Source organism: Camellia sinensis, chromosome 10 (genome assembly GCF_055761805.1).
Source record: "Camellia sinensis isolate YWXY chromosome 10, ASM5576180v1, whole genome shotgun sequence".
NCBI lineage: Eukaryota > Viridiplantae > Streptophyta > Magnoliopsida > Ericales > Theaceae > Camellia > Camellia sinensis.
The window spans coordinates 62,991,462-63,009,616 of NC_138970.1; the positions used below are offsets into that span (position 1 = coordinate 62,991,462).

General features: G+C 40.7%; 1 pseudogene across 1 annotated transcript in view; it reads left to right on the forward strand.

The window, feature by feature from the left end:
- Positions 1 to 6,427, forward strand: part of LOC114266152 (TMV resistance protein N-like) — a 48,385-nt pseudogene extending 41,958 nt beyond the window's left edge. The window contains exons 7-10 of the transcript XR_014341463.1: positions 4,673 to 4,948; positions 5,415 to 5,502; positions 5,609 to 5,625; positions 5,819 to 6,427. The product of XR_014341463.1 is annotated as a TMV resistance protein N-like (transcript). The remainder of the gene's footprint in view (positions 1 to 4,672; positions 4,949 to 5,414; positions 5,503 to 5,608; positions 5,626 to 5,818) is intronic.
- Positions 6,428 to 18,155: the final 11,728 nt, after the last annotated feature.

The window sequence follows — 18,155 nt, forward strand, 5'->3', positions numbered from 1 at the left end:
CGAGGCGGACCCAGCCCAACCCGTTGATAATGTGAATATTCACATTGACATGTTAACATTCACATTGATAGGAGTGTAAAATTAGTCCGAGCCTCGTGGCTACCCGAAATCCGCTCAAGGCTCGTGGGCGACCCGGGGCGGGCCCGGCCCAGCCTGTTGGCAGCGTGAATATTCACATTAACATGTTAACATTCACATTCATAAGAGTATAAAATTGGCCAGCGGCCCATGAGCGGCCAAAAGCCCCCCTGCGGCCCGGGGGGGCCCGACCCGGCCCGTTGACAATGTGAATATTCACATTGACATGTTAACATTCACATTAATAGGAGTGTAAAATTAGCCGGCGCCTTGTGGCTGCTCGAAACCCGTCCGCGGCCTGTGGGCTGCCCGGGGCAGGCCTGGCCATATTTTTTAATTTTTTTTAATTTTTTCTACCAAAATTTTATTATTTTTCACAAAAAAAAGACACTAGGCCTCGGCGCGGGCCGGGCCTCTGACCGAGCCTGGAATGGGCCTTAACCGAGCCGAGCCGGGCCGGGCTTCAAAGTGATGGTCCAGGCCCTAGCCTAGGGTCTCGGACTAGGCTCGAGCCTGGGACCAAACGAGCCTTTCTTGGGTCGGGCCGGGCCAGCCCACGGGCCAAAAAATTAGGCCCAGGCCCTAGTCCTGGCACAAGGGTATTCGGGCTTTTGACGGGCCGATGTATCGAGCCTCGGGTCGGGTCGGTGGGCCTGGGCCTAGCCTCGAGCTTAGGTTGGGCTTGGGCGAGCCTGACCATTTTTTTTTAATTCTTTTTAATTTTTTCTACCAAAATTTTATTATTTTTCACAAAAAAATACATTGCGCCTCGGGCGGGCTGGCCTCGGACCGAGCCTTGAATGGGCCTTAAGCGGGCCAATGGGCCGGGCCGGGCCGGGCTTCAAAGTGATGGCCTAGGCCCTAACCTAGGGTCTCGGACATGCCCGGGCCCGGATCCAAACGAGCTTGCCCCGGGCCGTGGCCGAGCTTCGGGCAGCCCACGGGCCGCGGGCCAATTCTACATTTCTATCAATGTGCATGTTAACATGTTAATGTGAATATTCACATTGTCAACGGGCCGGGCCGGGCCTATCCCGGGCCGCGGGCAAGCTTCAGGCAGCGGGCAAATTTTACACTCCTATCAATGTTAATGTTAACATGTCAATGCGAATATTCACATTGTCATGGGTCGGGTCAAGCCCGCCTCGGGCTGCGATCGGGCTTCGGGCCACCCACGGGCTGCGGGCCAATTTTACACTCTTATCAATGTGAATGTTAACATATCAATGTGAATATTCACATTGTCAACGGGCCGAGTCGGGCCCGTCCTGGGCCGCTGACCAATTTTATACTCTTATCAATGTGAATATTAACATGTCAATGTGAATGTTAACATTGTCAACAGGTCGGGTCGTGCCCTTCCCGGGCCGCCCACGGGCCGTGGACGGGTTTTGGGCAGCCATGAGGCGCGGGCTAGTTTTACACTCCTATCAATGTGAATGTTAACATGTCAATATAAATATTCACATTGTCAACGGGCCGGGTCGGGCCCGTCTCGGGCCGCGGCGGGCTTTTGGCCGCCCATGGGCCGCGGGCTAATTTTATACTTTTATCAATGTGAATGTTAACATGTCAATATAAATATTCACATTGTCAACGGGCCTGACCAGGCCCGCCCCGAGCCGCCCATGGGCCGCAGGCGGGTTTTGCGCTGCCACGGGACGCGGGCCAATTTTACACTCGTATTAATGTGAATGTTAACATGTCAATGTGAATATTCACATTGTCAACGGGCCGGGCCCGCCCCGGCTCGCGGTCTTGTTTCGGGCCGCCCACGGGTCAATTTTACATTCCTACCAATGTAAATTTTAAAATATGAATGTTCACATCATAAAATTGCTAACCGTTCAAAAAATATTTATAAGAGTATCAAAATTAAATATAAGGGCATAAGTGTCCAAAAAAATAATGTAAATCAAGAAAAAGGACTTTATGGAATAAAACTATACATACATGAGACTAAATGGGTTAAAAAATGCTTTCATGGACTTCTTGGGTTAAAACACTTCTAAATGGGATTTATCAATAAAAATCCCATAAAAATTTAAAGTGCACCTCCTGAATTTTATTTAAAATACAGATTACTCTTTGTACTTTGAAAAATTATAAATAATTTTTTATCAAAATTTTTTATTTAATAGAATAAACTGAAAAATAAAATTTCTAAATATTCTCTTGTACAATAATAAAATTATCTGAATTATTAATTTAAATGTATTTCTAACGTCATTAAAAACTATTAATTGACTCGATAATTTATTAATAAAATGAGCCATTTATTATGAAATTAGAAATTTCAATGGGTGGAATATAATTTCCAAAGCCATATGGGTGATTTGTATTTTAAACAAAATTCAAGGGGTGTATTTATAATTTATTCAAAAAAGTAGATTAAATTTCTCTCATGTTCACTCTCAACATAAATTTGAGGAGCTCGTGAGATCCATCATGGGTCATGTTTTGATAATCCAAATAATTTATTTTGTAAGATTCTTAATGTATGTCATGAAAAAAAAATTATGTCAATCTGATAACAGTAACATTTTCATTTTATCGTGTTTGTCTGTAAAAAAATGAATGGTTTATTTTTAAAAATATATTTATTGTTCATTTTTTCAGAAATAAATATGATAAAATAAAAATATTACGATTATCATATTAAATTAATCTTTTTTCATAAATAATATAAATTAAAAAATTTATGAAATTAATAATTCTAATTATTGATAGTAAGGACAGAACTCTCACATTCTCCCATATTAGAGAAACCAAACCAAAGTCTAAATTAATAGATTAAAGGAAAGCGAATGATAGATATAGATTTGCGGGGTGGGGCTCTCTGGCCCGGGTAGGTTTGGGGCAAGCTTTCCACATCGGTGGGGGAGTTTGGGTGTGTGTATTTTAATGGGCCACTTCTCTCGCTTGGTCAACAATTGCCCAGTGTGTGGCTTGTGGGTCTTTTTGTCAAAAAAAGAAAAATGATAGATATAGATAAATAGAGATGTGCGTGGATACGATTCAAACAATTTAAGAGTAGAATTATAATTCTAATAGCAGATTGACAAATTATGGTTTGAGAGGTTTTGGGTGAATTAGCGAATTGAAGAATATTCTAATTAATTATTAAGTCTTTGCATAGTATATAAAATTAATTTGGATAATATTTTTCATATATATAATACAAACTAATTTTACATAATATATATATATATATATAACTAATAATTTGTTATAAATTTCACATATTAAATCTCTCTTACACTCATTTTTTCGAAGGTGGATTATAAGTTTAAAGTTTAAACTGTGATTAGTGAATAAATCGGTGCAGATTGATGCGATTTTAGCAGATTTAACAGTATTTTGCATAGTCCTATACATAAGTGTGAATTTTTTCTGTGTAAATTATATTTTGCCTTATTTATATTTGATCACTTTCTCACTTTGGTCTTTAATTTTTTTTTTCCCACTTTGACAAGTCATGTTTCAAGTTTTTTTCACTTTGTTCCTAAAGTTAATTTCTGTTAAAGATTAGACAAAAAATGACATAGTAGTAATCTCGTAGTATAAAAATATTTGATTATATATAACTCACGCATCTGACATAAATTTAATGACTAATATAATATTATATTTTTTATGTTATGTGATAGTTATTGTGGTATTTTTTATTTAATTTTTAACAAAAATTAGTTTTAGGAGTAAAGTGGAAAAGATTTCAAGTATAAAGGGTTAAAGTGAGAAAAAAAAAAAAAAAAATTAATGATCAAAGTGAGAAAGTGGCCCAACATTAAAGGATAAAGTATCATTTATCATTTTTATTTTTTTAGTTTTTTAAATCTATTTATTCTATTATATAAAGGGAGGTCTTAAAAATGTAAAATTATATTATGAAGTGACTAAGGTTTGACGAATATTCTTACCATTTGAGCGATAAGATTTTATGCATCTTTTTTCTTTTTTCTTTTTTTTATTTTTTTTTATCGTTATTCTTATAATATTACTTAATATAAATCATAATTTAAGATTTTGGACGTGTACCTAACTTTGGGTTGGTTTAGACTGAATTAAAAAAAAAAGTCAATTTATTAATATATGTTTATATTACATTACTTCTCTACATTTTTACATTTTTTTTTATTTAAAAAAAAAAACCTAAAATTTTTGGAGGCGCCCGCCATTGATTGAGACCAATCTCTATTGTACAGAGAAATTTTCGTGCAATGGGGAGTCCTTGGGACATTGTTTTACCTGGGAGAGAGATTCCAAAGTGGTTCAGCCATCAAAGTAGGGGGTGTTCGACATCTTTTCAGTTGCCTCCACATTGATTTAACAACAGCTTCTTGGGATTTGCTTACGTCGCTGTTGGATTCAAAGAGGCTAAATCGGACTATTGTCATATTAAAATGAACTTCAAGTGCCACATTACTCAGAGGATCGTCGAAGAATGTTGTAACCACATTCCATTTGTCAAATTTGGACATATGGTGGTCAGGTGTATCCCACGCTGTGCATTTTCGGGAATCACGGAAGATGATATAGAGCAATTAAATGAGGGTGGATTTGAATGTAAGCTTATTTACATGAACTAATTCAGCTTTCTTCAATTGGAGGAGAAGAAAACCTGGGAGAAAAAGTCTACATGCCCGTATCCAAAGTAGAGGTCGAAAAGGTCGGTGTCCATGTTGTATATAGAGAAGTTGATGAACAAGCATTGAGTAGTAGTAGTAGTGCTACTACATCCAAGAGAAAACACGACCATGACCTCAACGACAATTACTACGATGCAGCTGCAGCAGGACTCAGTGGAAGTCCTAGAATTAATGATCAAGAGGACCACCTCAACAACCTCAACAGAGAAAGGCTTAGGCAAGTATATATCTCTTACAACTTAGTTATAGTTTGCTCAAAAAAAAAAAAAAAAAATGTCATCAACTCACACTCCCTCTGCAAATTATAAAATAAAAGAGGAAATATCATTTTGCTCACAAATTATTACGCGTTTTTCAAATTGACACCCAGCCTTCGCATTATTTTTATTTGATCCCTAAACTTCTTAAAATTTGATCAATTTAACCTCCATTGTTTGTTTCTGTCTATAATTAAACGGAACTTGTTGACGTGGTATCAAATTTCATTTGAAACTTTATTTTACTCCCAAACTATACCCTAAAAATCAATTTGCCCCCCAAATAAAAAATAAATAAATTTAAATATTTAATAAATAATTTTTTTTATGTCAATAGTGAAAAAATTAAAATTTAAATGACATATCTTGCAAAAAACTAATTAAAAAAATATAAAAATTCTTATTTACATGCTGGGATCCCTCTGTACAGCCAAGTGGTTTCGTTGATGTTGGGGTTCCTCATGCTCCACTTGATTCGGCCCTGGTTGCCCTGGCTCCGCCTAATGATCCTCTATTAGGTAATCCTGCTCTCTGGAACTTGTTAAGTATTTTCATTTGTGAGAGTTTCTTACTCAAATGGTCTTATTATTCCCTGCCTCTAATAGAGTTCCCTTCTTTTTTCAGTGTTAACCGCTACTGAGGTCTGCCTTCACCTGTCTCAGACTCTACTCTGACTCTCTTTGTGACTCCTTATGGCTCACCTTCCCGAGGGGACACATCTGCCTTTGAGACGATTGCTAGGGGCTCTCCATTGCAAGTGCCCCAAATGTTTTGTATCGAAATCTTAGCGACTTTCATTTTGATAACTATACTTTTGGTCCTCCCCCTCATTAGACCGCATTCTCGAGCTTGAGCTTTCTCCTCGATGTTGCCCCTCCGGATGGTTCATCTTACTTGATAGAGATTGGAGAGGTTCCTGAAACTAATATCTTCTTGGCCCCAGCTCGACCCCTGATTTCTGGCAAATTGTCTTTTCTCTACTATTGGGTAGCTCCTGAGTTTGCCTTAGCTCTACAGCTTGTGCATTCGAGTTACCCTAAGACCTTTGCTTCCTTTGCTTGTCAATGCCCATTGATTCAGACCACTCTTCTCGAGTCTTTTGTTACTATCCTGTATAGCTTAGATCGACAACGATCATGTGACCTTAACGAGAAGGTAGTCGAGACAGCATATCAGGAGATCTCAGATATGGAGTGTCATCAGGTAGATCTATCATGGCTTCGAAGGCGCCTAGATATAGCCTCGAATGCCAGTCGCTGGGTGGAGGTTTTGTCTGTGCTTGCCTGTTATCGAACTTCTATAGATGAAACAAAGGCGACTCTTCGTGAGCTTGAGGCAGGATATGCTCAGGCCTTGGTAGTTTTAGAGGAAAACTTTGTTGCCTGTCCTTCGGATGTAGATGTGACATGCAGCTTTTTCGATGGCGTTTTCAGAAGAGATTGAGTTTCTTTGAGTATTATGTAGGTATGATTTCCTTTGAGTTCTTGTATGTTTCTTTTATTTATTTATTTTTTGTTTGTTCCTTTTTCATTGTTTTTTTTCCCCTTTCAATAAAAATGTTTTATCGAGGACAATGTATTGGAATAACAAAGTTCTGGGAGCTTTCTCATTGTTTTCTCGTCCTACTCAATAAAACATTTATCTTCAATGATGCGAAGGAAAGAACAATCACAAGCACATTTTTTATAATAATAATAAAAAAAACTAAAGTATTCTCATTAATTTCTCAACTTTCTTAATAGAAATACAAAATTTTCATCTCAAGTGATGCAACAGACATATAAATCAGAATGGAAACCAACTTTCTTCATAACATAAGCAAGATAAAACTTTTAGACAAAGTAAGAGAATGAAAGTGGGCATTAACATAGATGAGTCAATTTATGGGTAATAATGCTTGATAAACTTTGCATTGAGCAGGCCTGTTCGGAAGCCGTCTTCAACTCTCACGAGCCTGTAGTACCCGCTCGGGCTTGCTCGGATCACCCTATAGGGCCCCTTCTATTTTGGGGAGAACTTGGGTAGAGGTTGTCTTTGCATGATTGGGTCTACAATCTTCCAGACTAGATCACCCTCTTCGAACCTTCTTGGCACCACTGTCTGATTATAGGCTCGGGCGATGGACTCATGATATCTTTCCATGACTTTCGCAGCCCTGTCTTGCTTTTCTTCCAATGCTTCAAGTCTGGTAGTTCGAGGCTCAAGCACCATTCCCGAGGCAAGGGGCATCTTGACAGATGGCGTCTCCAGCTCCATAGGTAACACACTGCCTCGGACCCATAAACAAGGGAGTAAGGAGTTTCTTGAGTCTGCTTTCTCTTCAAGGTATGATATGCCCATAGGGCTACTATTAATTGCTCAAACCAAGTCCCATTGAACTTATCCATCATTTTACTCAGGATTCTGATCTAGGTCTTATTTGTGGCCTCAGGTTGCCCGTTCCCTTTGGGGTAGTAGGGAGTAGATTTGTGATGCTTTACTTGATAAGTCTCCTAGAAGGCTCTTTACATGTTTGTTTATGAAGGGTGTGCCATTGTCTAAAAGGATATGGTGTTTCTCCAAACCTGCAGATGACATTTTCCTTGATAAAGTTTGCAATCGCGGCCCCGTTGCATTTTTCAAAGGGCTTGCCTCGACCCATTTTCTACTCAACTTCGTGGCTACAAGGACCCATTACATCCCTTGGATGGTGGGGAGATTGGCCTTGTAAGGTTGAAAGCCCAAGTATGAAATGGCCACAGTGTTCGGATGTTGTGCAGGTCTACAGTTGGCGCATAGATCAAGTTTCGTACTTCTAACAGGTTTGGCATCTCTTCACATAATGGGAGGCATCTGAATCCATGGTCGACCAATAATACCTGAGATGTATTAGTTGCTCGAACAGTCAAGCCCCTCATTGATGTTCAATTTTGTGAGCTCTTCCAAGGACTAGATTTGACTTTTCCTTAGAAAGACACCTTAGGGGAGTGCTCTCAACACTTCTTCTGTAAAGCTTGTCTTGATTAAAAAAGTACCGTCTCGCTATTCTCTTGAGGTGTGCAATGTCCCTCAGATTTTCTGGTAGTGTCCCCTCCTTGAGATAGTCGATATAGGCTTGTCTCTAGTCGAGGGTATCAATCTCAAAACAACTCTCATCTTCCTGGATGCATGACTAGCACTTGGGGAATTCTTTTTGTACTTGGTTTGAGGCTTTCTCCATCTTGGGCCAGTAGTAGCCCTGTATTTGGATCGTTCAGTACAAACTAATATCCCCATCTCCGCAAGACTTTTCATGAATTTGTCTTACCCGGAAGTTTGCCTTTTCTTAGTCACCAGGCCAAGAATTTGGTACTTTCCCGGAAGTAAAGTTCACTCTGAATAATGATGAATTATGCAAGCTTGGCCATAGTCAACTTTCTGACTATGCCTCTGAGTTATTCGAGGACTTCTCTTCTCCAGTCCTTCGGAATGTCTTTCTTCTTAGGTACTACTGAAGGTTCTGTTATCTTTTTGATAACAATTGTGGCCTCGTCTTCTAGGATGTCAACTCTTGCCCCTAGCATTGCGAGGGCATCTAGAAATTTGTTGTCAAAGCGAGGCACAAGCTCTATCTCAACCTTTTGAAATTTGTCAAGCAGTCTTTGGACCGTCGTTCGGTATGTGGCCAAAGCAGGTTCTTTCAAGGCGAACTGTCCTGAAACTTGCTTCACTATCAGCTTTCAATCCCCCCGGATCTAAATCCTCTTGCTATTATGCTTCTCAGCTGCTATCAAGCCCAAAATAAGAGCCTCATACTCGACTTCGTTGTTCAAATAATAAAAGTCCAGCTTGTAAGACAAGTACAACTTTTTTCCACTTTCGCTTGTAAGGACTATCCCGATTCCACCTTTCCCTTAAGCTGTGCTTTGTCAAAGCTCAATGTCCCGAAACCTTCATCGAAAGCTATGGTTGTATATATTTCTCCCCTCAATTCTTCATTTACTGGCTCGCAATCATCACTTGGAAATTGGGCAAGGAGATCGGCTAAGGCTTGACTTTTGATTGCCTTAGAAGCCACATATGTTATCTCGAATTCACCCAGAGCTAGCAATCATCTTGCACCTTCCCAATTAGAGCAAGCTTGCTGAGAAGGTAACGAATTGGATCACTTATGGTGACAATCTGAATCTGATGTGCTAAGAAGTAATGTCTAAGCTTTTGGGTAGTGAATACCAAAGCTAAGCAATGTCTCTCCACTGGGGTATACCAAACTTCTACTTCTCAAATCTTTTGACTAATGTAGTACACCGAGCGTTCTACTCCATCTACATCTTGGACCAATAATGCCCTTATGGACTTGGGGGTTGAAGTTCGATACAACATTAGAGGTACCCAGGGCTGTGGGCTATTATGGTCTAAAGCAAGGTCAGGGTCACCTTGATTCTCTCGAAGGCTTTTTGGTGCTCTTGGTTCCACTCGAACTTGGCATCTCTCTTCAACAAAGAGCTGAAAGGGGCGAAGATCTCCGCAAGTGCTGGAATGAACCTCCGAATACAGGACACCTTCCTTAGGAACTTCTTTAACTCTTTCTGAGAATATGAGGGAGGCATTGCTCTGATAGATTTGACCTTGTCTTCGTCTGCCTCAATACCATGTCTTTGCACAAGGAACCCGAGAAACTTCTTGGCCGTCACTCCGAAAGCACATTTGAGAGGATTCATTCTCATTTTGAATTTTGACATCGCTTGAATACTTTTTTAAGGTCTTGGAGATGTTCTTCATCTTTCTTAAATTTCACTACCAGATCGTTGACATAGTTTTCCAGTTTATAGTGGATTATGTCATGAAAGATTGCAGTCATAGCCCTTTAATAGGTTGCTTCGGCATTCTTAAGCCTGAAAGGCATGACTGTATAGAAGAAGTTTCCGAGAGGTGTTCTAAAAACAATCTTTTATGCGTCTTCCTCGGCCATCTTGATCTGATTGTATCCATTGAACCCATCTATAAATGAGAGCATCTGGTGTCTTGAGGTGGAATCTACGAGAGTATCAATATAAGGTAGAGGAAATTCAGATCTCGAAAGTCTACACACATCCTGATTTGACCGTTCTTCTTCTTTATCGTCACAATATTTGCTAACCACGTAGGGTACTATATTGGCCTTATAAAACCTGCATATTGGAGTTTTTCAATCTCCTCATTGCTTTTCTCTTCAAGATTTGGATGATATTTTTGAGCAGCTTGCGTGATCGGTTTGGAGTTTGGGAGCACATCAAGATAATGGGAGACTTCCAGGCATTTCCTAATAGGACCAAGCAAACACATCTGAGTACCGGCTTATCAGCTTTACCAATTGCTCCCACTTTTCTGGGCTAAGGCTTGAACTTAGGAATATCGGCCTTAGAGCATCTTGCCCGTCACTTAGATCTACTTCAACAAGTTGTTCGGGTTGAGGTTTTGGCCCATCCTACACGCATTCTAGAGCCACTTCGGGTTTTATCACTACATCCTCACCAGGAGGCTCTTCCTTTGACTTAGAGTCGGCTGCAAGAGAAACTGACTTCGCACACCTTCATAAATAATACAACATCTTTCCTGATTCTCAGACTTTCATCATCTTCTAAGGCACATGAGGACTTTCTGGTTAGGATGTCATCCGCTTACTTGAATCTGCCTTCGGCTCCTTATCATCTTTGATATCCTTCTATCAAGGAATTTTGACCCCCTAGAACTTAGAAGTGGTAGGCTTTTCTTCAACAGACAATTCGGTAAAGTAGATAGCATCAGAATAATGAGCTTTATGAATCTCAAAAGGCTTTTCTGTAGCCTGAATCGTCACTGTCTTTTTTCCCTACTTAGCCTTAACACACTGATGATGACTTTGACGGGATAGCCCCATATCTATGCATCCAGGTCCTCCTAGAATGATGTGATAGTTTGTCTCAAAGTCGATAATATGGAACTTGATGGCCGAGCGAATCTCTCTGACGGCTAGATCAACTGTTACATATCCCATAGTAACTCTCTTTTCTCCCCAAAGCTAGTGATAACTATTGATTGCTTCACAATGCGATCTTCAGAAATTTCATCCTTCTCTAAAGTACCCCGAGTTATAATGTTGATAGAGGCTCCACTATTTAGAAAGGCCTTTTTGAAATCAACCTCATTAATATAGATAGTCACAAAAAGCGGGCGGTTATGAGAAAAGGAATATTTCGGTTTACCTCGGAGGAAGTAAGGGCACAAGATTACTCTTTTACCTTCCTTGGGATGGATCCCTCAGTTGACATGCATTCTTCATGGTGTCCCTCGGCTATATTGATGATAGCCTTGGTGATTTCTATCATTGCCTCTCTGGAAAGTCCAAGTTGGTCAAAGAACTATTTGAACTCTACACAGCCTTGTAGGGTCTCGGCATAGTGATTCAGGTCTTCTTCTACCCTTAAAGGCTCATAATTTACCACCTCCTCAATTTCCTTACAATAGGATACCATACAAACATGGGGATATCCTCTGTAGTATTCTTCTCTTCTTTCTCCTAGATCGAAGGGACCTCTAATATGAGCCATAAAGACTCTGCCCTCTTGATCAAGAGCATCTCTATAATAGACTTGCTCACCCTCAGGTTCAAAGGTGCCATTGGGATAGCAATCATCGTCATCAAGATTTGTGATAGCTTCAATCATCAGGCCTTCATATGCTATCATAGCAATATTCTTGCCATTGTCTCGGTGTTGAGGATATGGTTACTCTCGGATGTCTTGAGTTCCTTGCTTTTTGAACCTCAATTTGTCCGCCTTAACTTTGTCCCTGAAAATCTTTCTAAGATTCCAACATTTCTCTGTTGAATGCTTCAATGTGCAATGATAGATGCAATACTCTCACGATCCTTCTTTGATAAGACTTTCTTAACATAAGGTAATTTTAGCTCTCTGTTGGCCACCCATTCTTTGACTAGAGTTTTTACCTCATCGATTCCACATGGATAAGAATCATTGTTTTTCTCACCTCCATATTGCTTTCTCTTCTGGCCTATATGCCCCTCCTTGTGACTTCCAGGTATCAGAGGTAGAGGCTGCAGCAACGATAGGAGCATGAGATTATTTGAAGCTAGTTTTGTAACTAGCCTTAAATTCAGACTCTTGAGCCTGAGGGGTGCTAATGTTCTGAACTGCTTCTACTAGTGCCGAGAAGGTGGGTAGTTTGTGATTAACTAGATATAATTTGTATTGGTTCAATGCCCCTTCTAGACAGATTTGAACTAGATAACTCTCCTCCATAGCTTCATGGTAATCTACAGCCTTGTCTAGGAATCTTTTGACATAGTCGAGGATGTCCTCACTTTTTCATTGCTTTTCTTTACACAAGGTAAGTTTGGTCACTTTCTCGGCCACTTGAAAGAATTTGGCGTGGAATTTGTTGACCATCTCCTCACAACTTCGGATAGAGTTTAGGGCCAAGTTAACGTACCAATTATACCCCTGGTCAGTGAGAGACTTAGAGAATTCTCTCAGCCGAAGGACATGATTTAAACCGAGAATCCCCAATGCTTTGATAAATTGGACAACAAGCTCTCGAGCATTTTTTGGTTTTCTATCAAACTTGATGACCTTCGACACCGTGTACCCCTTCGGGTATGGGTAGCTTAACATTTAGATAAGGTATGGCGGCTTGACATCCGGGTCGGGCAAAGAGAGTAGAGTCCGTTTGCCCTGTTCGAGATCGAACATGGCTTGCACATCGGTGAAGATGAGAAATTGTTGAGGGAGTGAACTTGATGGTGGTACTCCCGAAAGTTGGCTTATAGACTCGAAGATTGAGCCTGAGGCAACTTGGCTATTCAGGTGTTGAGAATTTCCCATCGGTGAAGGCACATAACGATATTGGCCATCGGCACTTATGGACAAGCCATTTGGTGCTGGAACGTTGAATTGAGTCCCATAAATTCCATTGTGCACCACGAATACACCGGGTTGGGCTTGCAATCCCGTTTTCAAAACTAAAGGAGATCCACTCAGTACGTGGGTAGCATGTACCATTGGTGGAACGATATTAGGTATGGGCGGAGCTCCATTTTGTACCAACATGCCTCTAGAATTTGCTTGAATACCAACCGCTGTCGGAGTGCCATTCATTACACCAGAACTTTCCCCGATCACCATTGGATCATGGCTTAGCCTACCATAGAGCTCGGGTGGGAGCAAGCTACTACCGGCTACTACGGCTTGAGCATGTCCCAGATGGCTGCCTGTCATAGCCTAAGCATGTGTTGCTGCTACTGCAGTGTGCAGCGTTGCCGCTACGTTTGTTGTGGCCTAGACATGGCTTGACGTCGCCACTATTGTTGTATGCTGTGAACCACAGCCTAGCTGTGGCCTACTTTTCCTTGGGCTACAACTTGGCTATGGTTGACTCTTCCGTGAGCTTGATTTTGGACCCCGGATAGAACAACTCCACTTCAAATTTGATTTCCATTCGGCACCAGTGCAAATGTAGAACTCATTACCAACATAGTGTGAGTGAGATTTCGAAGGGTAGTAAGGATTTTTGGGTGTTTTGAAGTCCCTGAATGGTTTTGAGTAAGAGTGGTTAATCTTAAGCCAAGGTCCTCTCATCACCACCGTTGGAGGATCCTGGTTGGTGAGCTTCTTCTTCTTTCACCATCTTTACGGAGTTTTGTGGGTTCCGGATCTCATTGAGACCATTAACCAATCTACCTCCCCAGTAGAGTTGTCAAATGTATGAAAGGGTCAGAGGATGTTGATGAAAAATTTGATAGCTCATCAAAAAATTTGAAAATCTTTGAAGACAGCCAAAAAACTCAATTTCTCTAGAAATAATGGAAGGCTTAGATTCTTTAACGGTTGCAACTAGAAACACAATAGCAAAAAGATGATGGAGATAAGAGATTGGGTGAAGAAGAAAACAAAGTAGCTAGAGAGAGAATAATGGCAAGGCTCTCCCATAGATCTTCCACTTTCACTCTCAAGGTAAATAATGGAGAAGGGAAATTAGTTCTCTCCCAAAAATTATCTTTCCAAAATCCCATCCTTGTAAAGCTATGGGTAGGTGTTATTTATAGAAATCTCATGATGTAGTATAAAGCCCATGTGCAAGGTACATAGGGAATATTTCCTCCAACCACTTTGTCCGAGGAGGTGACCTTTTCGAAGATAAGAAAAATCCCGAAAAGGAAATCAACCCCTCAACGAACCCTTCTTCTTAGCCATGCCTAACCAATGATCCCCAATCATCCCAAGGGGCCGGGGTAGTCCTAGGGAACTCCCGCCGCTAGCATTGTCGAGTCTCATGGACCCCCCGACGTTGTGCCATCTCGACGTGAGTATGGGCTAAATTAACCGACGAGTGAATTCATCTCCACTCACCGTCCTCGGGATTCAGGCCCTTTGTTCGGGCTCTAACCTCACTCATGATTTTGGTGGGTTAATCCTAGAGTGCTCCAAGTTTGCAAATGTTCTGGGACTTATCAATGGAGCAGCTTTTAGATTGTGATCGAATTTGTTTGAAGCCCGAGTGTCTCGGATCTCTAGGCTTGCTCAATACCCTTTCGAGTTTAGGCTCGAATGAGCCTCTAGGTTCATGGATCCAAACCCTCTCGAGGCTTAGAGCAATCCGGCCAGTTTGATGGCGATAAATCCAGGCCCTCCAATTTTAGACTTTTCGATTTGGCCTAATTAATTTTAATGGGCCCGACTTGACCCCTCATACAATTTTTAACAAAAATTAGTTTTAGGAGTAAATTGAGAAAAAATTTAGATATAAAAGGTTAAAGTGAGAAAAAAACAAAATTTAAGGGCCAAAGTAAGAAAGTGGCCAAACTTAAAGGGTAAAGTATCATTTATCAATTTTTATTTTTTATTTTTTTGTATCTATCTATTCTATCATATACAGGGAGGTCTTAAAAATATAAAATTGTATTATGAGATGACTAAGGTCTGATGAATATTCTTACCATTTGAACAATATGTTTTTATGCATCTTTTTTGATCATTATTGTTATAATATTACTAAATATAAATCATAATTTAAGATTTTGGATGTGTACCTAACTTTGGGTTGGTTTAGAATGAATTAGAAAAATTCAATTTATTAATTTGTTTATGTCACATTACTTCTCTACATTTTTACATTTTTTTTTTTAATTTTTATAATAAGTAAAAACTTTTTTTTTTTTTTTATAAAAAAAGCCTAAAATTTTTGGAGGCGACAGCCACTGATTGAGACCAATTTCTATTGCACAGAGAAATTTTCGTGCAATGAAGGGTCATTTTGACGTTGTTTTACCTAGGGAGAAATTCCAAAGTGGTTCAACTATCAAAGTAGGGGGTCTTCGACAACTTTTTAGTTGCCTCCACATTGGTTTAACAACAGGTTCTTGGGATTTGCTTACACCGTTGTTGGATTCAAGGAGGCTAAATCTGATTATTGCCATATTAAAATGAGCTTCAAGTTCCACGTTACTCAGAGGATCATCGAAGAATGGGGTAACCACAATCCAGAGGAGGACAATAGTCTGCACTGTTTGCGGCTCGTTCTCAGAGTTAGAGTCAACGAAGAAGGCAGCTGCCTACCTGTTATCAGTGTAGGTAGTTAGGGCACGTGAAGAGGTTTTGCTCTTTGTTGGGTGACACATCTGGTGCGTCTGGTTCGAGGTAAAGACTGAGCCATCAGCTTGCACCATCAGCACAAGCCTCGAGGGCCAATCAGGGAGCCTCTTTAGCTCAATCTGTGCATCGGACTTATGCTCTGAGGGGTGAGCAGGTGGAGCAGAGACCTACAAGGCATGTGTATGCTGTTACCACGCCAGAATTGTTGCCAACACCTTCGGTAGTGAGAGGTAACTTCTTGTTGTATAATTCTATTGCCAATGTGTTGACTGGTACTGGTGCATCACATTCTTTCATTTCGTCCGCATTCACATCAGCATTGGGGTTAGAAGTGGCTCAGTTAGCATCTCCACTCAGGGTAAAGTCACCTATTGGTGGTAAGGTTATTTGACCAGGGGTGTCGAGGTCGTGAGATAGAGGTTGCCAGTTGTCGACTTCTTTTTGCTTTTGTGTTGATTGACATGTCCAGTTTTGATGTTATTTTGGGCCTGGATTGGTTATCATCTTATCGGGCCATTATAGACTATTACTGTTGGAGGGTTACAGTGTGCACCTTGAGTGGTGATTGTTTTTATTTCCCGAGGGACCGAATTGAGAGAGCCTTGTTGCTAGTGTATGATTCACGTGGTCGAGGCGAGCTTAGTCTTCTTCTTGCTACATTCTTGGATGCTGAGAGCGATGTGATCTGAGTTAAGTTGCCAAGGGTAGTTTGTGAATACCCGAACGTTTTTCCCGAGGATCTCACTAGTTTACCACCTCACCATGAGATTGAGTTCTCTATTGACTTAGTGCTTGGCACAACACTGATTTCTATGGCACCATATAGATTTGCACCCACCGAGTTGAGTGAGTTGAAGATTCAACTCCAAGAACTGCTAGATAAGGGCTTTATTTTCCCTAGTACTTCACCTTGGGGAGCATCATCTCTCTTTACCTAGAAGAAGGATGGCACATTGCGACTTTGTGTTGATTACCGGAAGCTGAACTAGGTGACTATTAAGAACAAGTACCCACTGCCTGGTATAGATGACTTGTTTGATCAGTTGAAGGGGTCTTGTTATTTCTTTAAGATAGACTTGAGATCGAGTTATCACCAGTTGAGAGTGACGGAGGAGTGTATCTAGAAAACGTCATTCTGTATGCGGTATGGCCATTATGAGTTCCTAGTGATGCATTTTTGGTTAACCAACGCACCAGCTTTGTTTATGGATTTGATGAATCGGATCTTTCATGAATTCCTAGATTGTTTCGTAGTTGTCTTTGTTGATGACATTTTGATTTGCTCACCCTCTGAGGAGGACCATGAGGAACACTTGCGGGTTGTACTTGAGTTGCTTAGAGCCCAAAAATTGTATGCTAAGTTCGGGAAGTGTGAGTTCTGGTTGAAGAAAGTGAAATTCTTAGGTCATGTGATATCCGAAGAAGGGGTGAATGTATATTCTTCCAAGATAGAGGCATTGGAAGATTGGGAACAACCTAAGAATGCCTTTGAAATCCAAAGTTTCTTGGGGTTAGCCAGTTATTACCGTCGTTTTGTGAAGGATTTCTCTAGATTAGTCTCACCATTGACTAGACTGATGAGGAAGGGAACTAAGTTTGTATAGAGTGAGACTTGTGAGAAATCGTTACGAGAACTTAAGGTTAGACTTACCACTACTCCAATGTTGATTATTCCGGAGAGGGGTTTGGGCTATACAGCATATTGTGATGCGTTTCAGGAAGGTTTGGGTTGTGTCTTGATGCAAGAAGGGAAGGTAGTAGCATATGGCTCACGTCAATTGAAAACACACAAGAAAAACTGCCATACTCATGACTTAGAGCTATCAGTTGTGATCTTTGCCTTGAAGATTTTGAGACATTACTTGTATAATGAGAGGTTTGAGGAATTCTCTGATCACAAGAGTCTGAAGTATCTATTTTCACAGAAATATTTGAATCTGAGGCGAAGAAGGTGGATGGAGTTTATGGAAGATTACGACTTTGAGTTGTATTAGAATCCGGGGAAGCCAATGTAGTGGCCGATGCCTTAAGTAGAAAATTCATTAGTAGTGTAGCTAATATTTCCATCTGGGAATGGGAGATGTTGGGCGCTCTTGGTGAGTCTGTTGAGTCTGTAACTTTGTTTACCATGGTTACACAATCTACACTTGTGAGCCGATTTATAGAAGCACATCGGGGCGACCATGAAGTAGAAACCCTCCGAGAGAAGATATCTAGTGGTAAGGTAGAGAAGGGCTTGAATGTGTATTCTGACTCTAGTATTAGATATCTTGACCATCTTTTCGTGTTAGAGTCTTATAGGGAGGAGATACTTCGAGAGTTCCATCATTCACGCCTTACGGTATATCCGGGAAGTACCAAGATGTATCACGACCCTTGTCGCCAGTTTTAGTGAAGGGAGATGAAGAGAGACGTAGCCTTGTTTGTTTCAAGGTGCCTTACGTGTCAACAAGTGAAGGCCAAGCTTCGGAGACCAACGGGTTTGTTGCAACCCTTGCCTATAGTCGAGTGGATGTGAGAGCATGTCATAATGGATTTTGTTGTGGGCCTTCCAAGGACCCAACGGGGTAATGATGCGTTGTAGG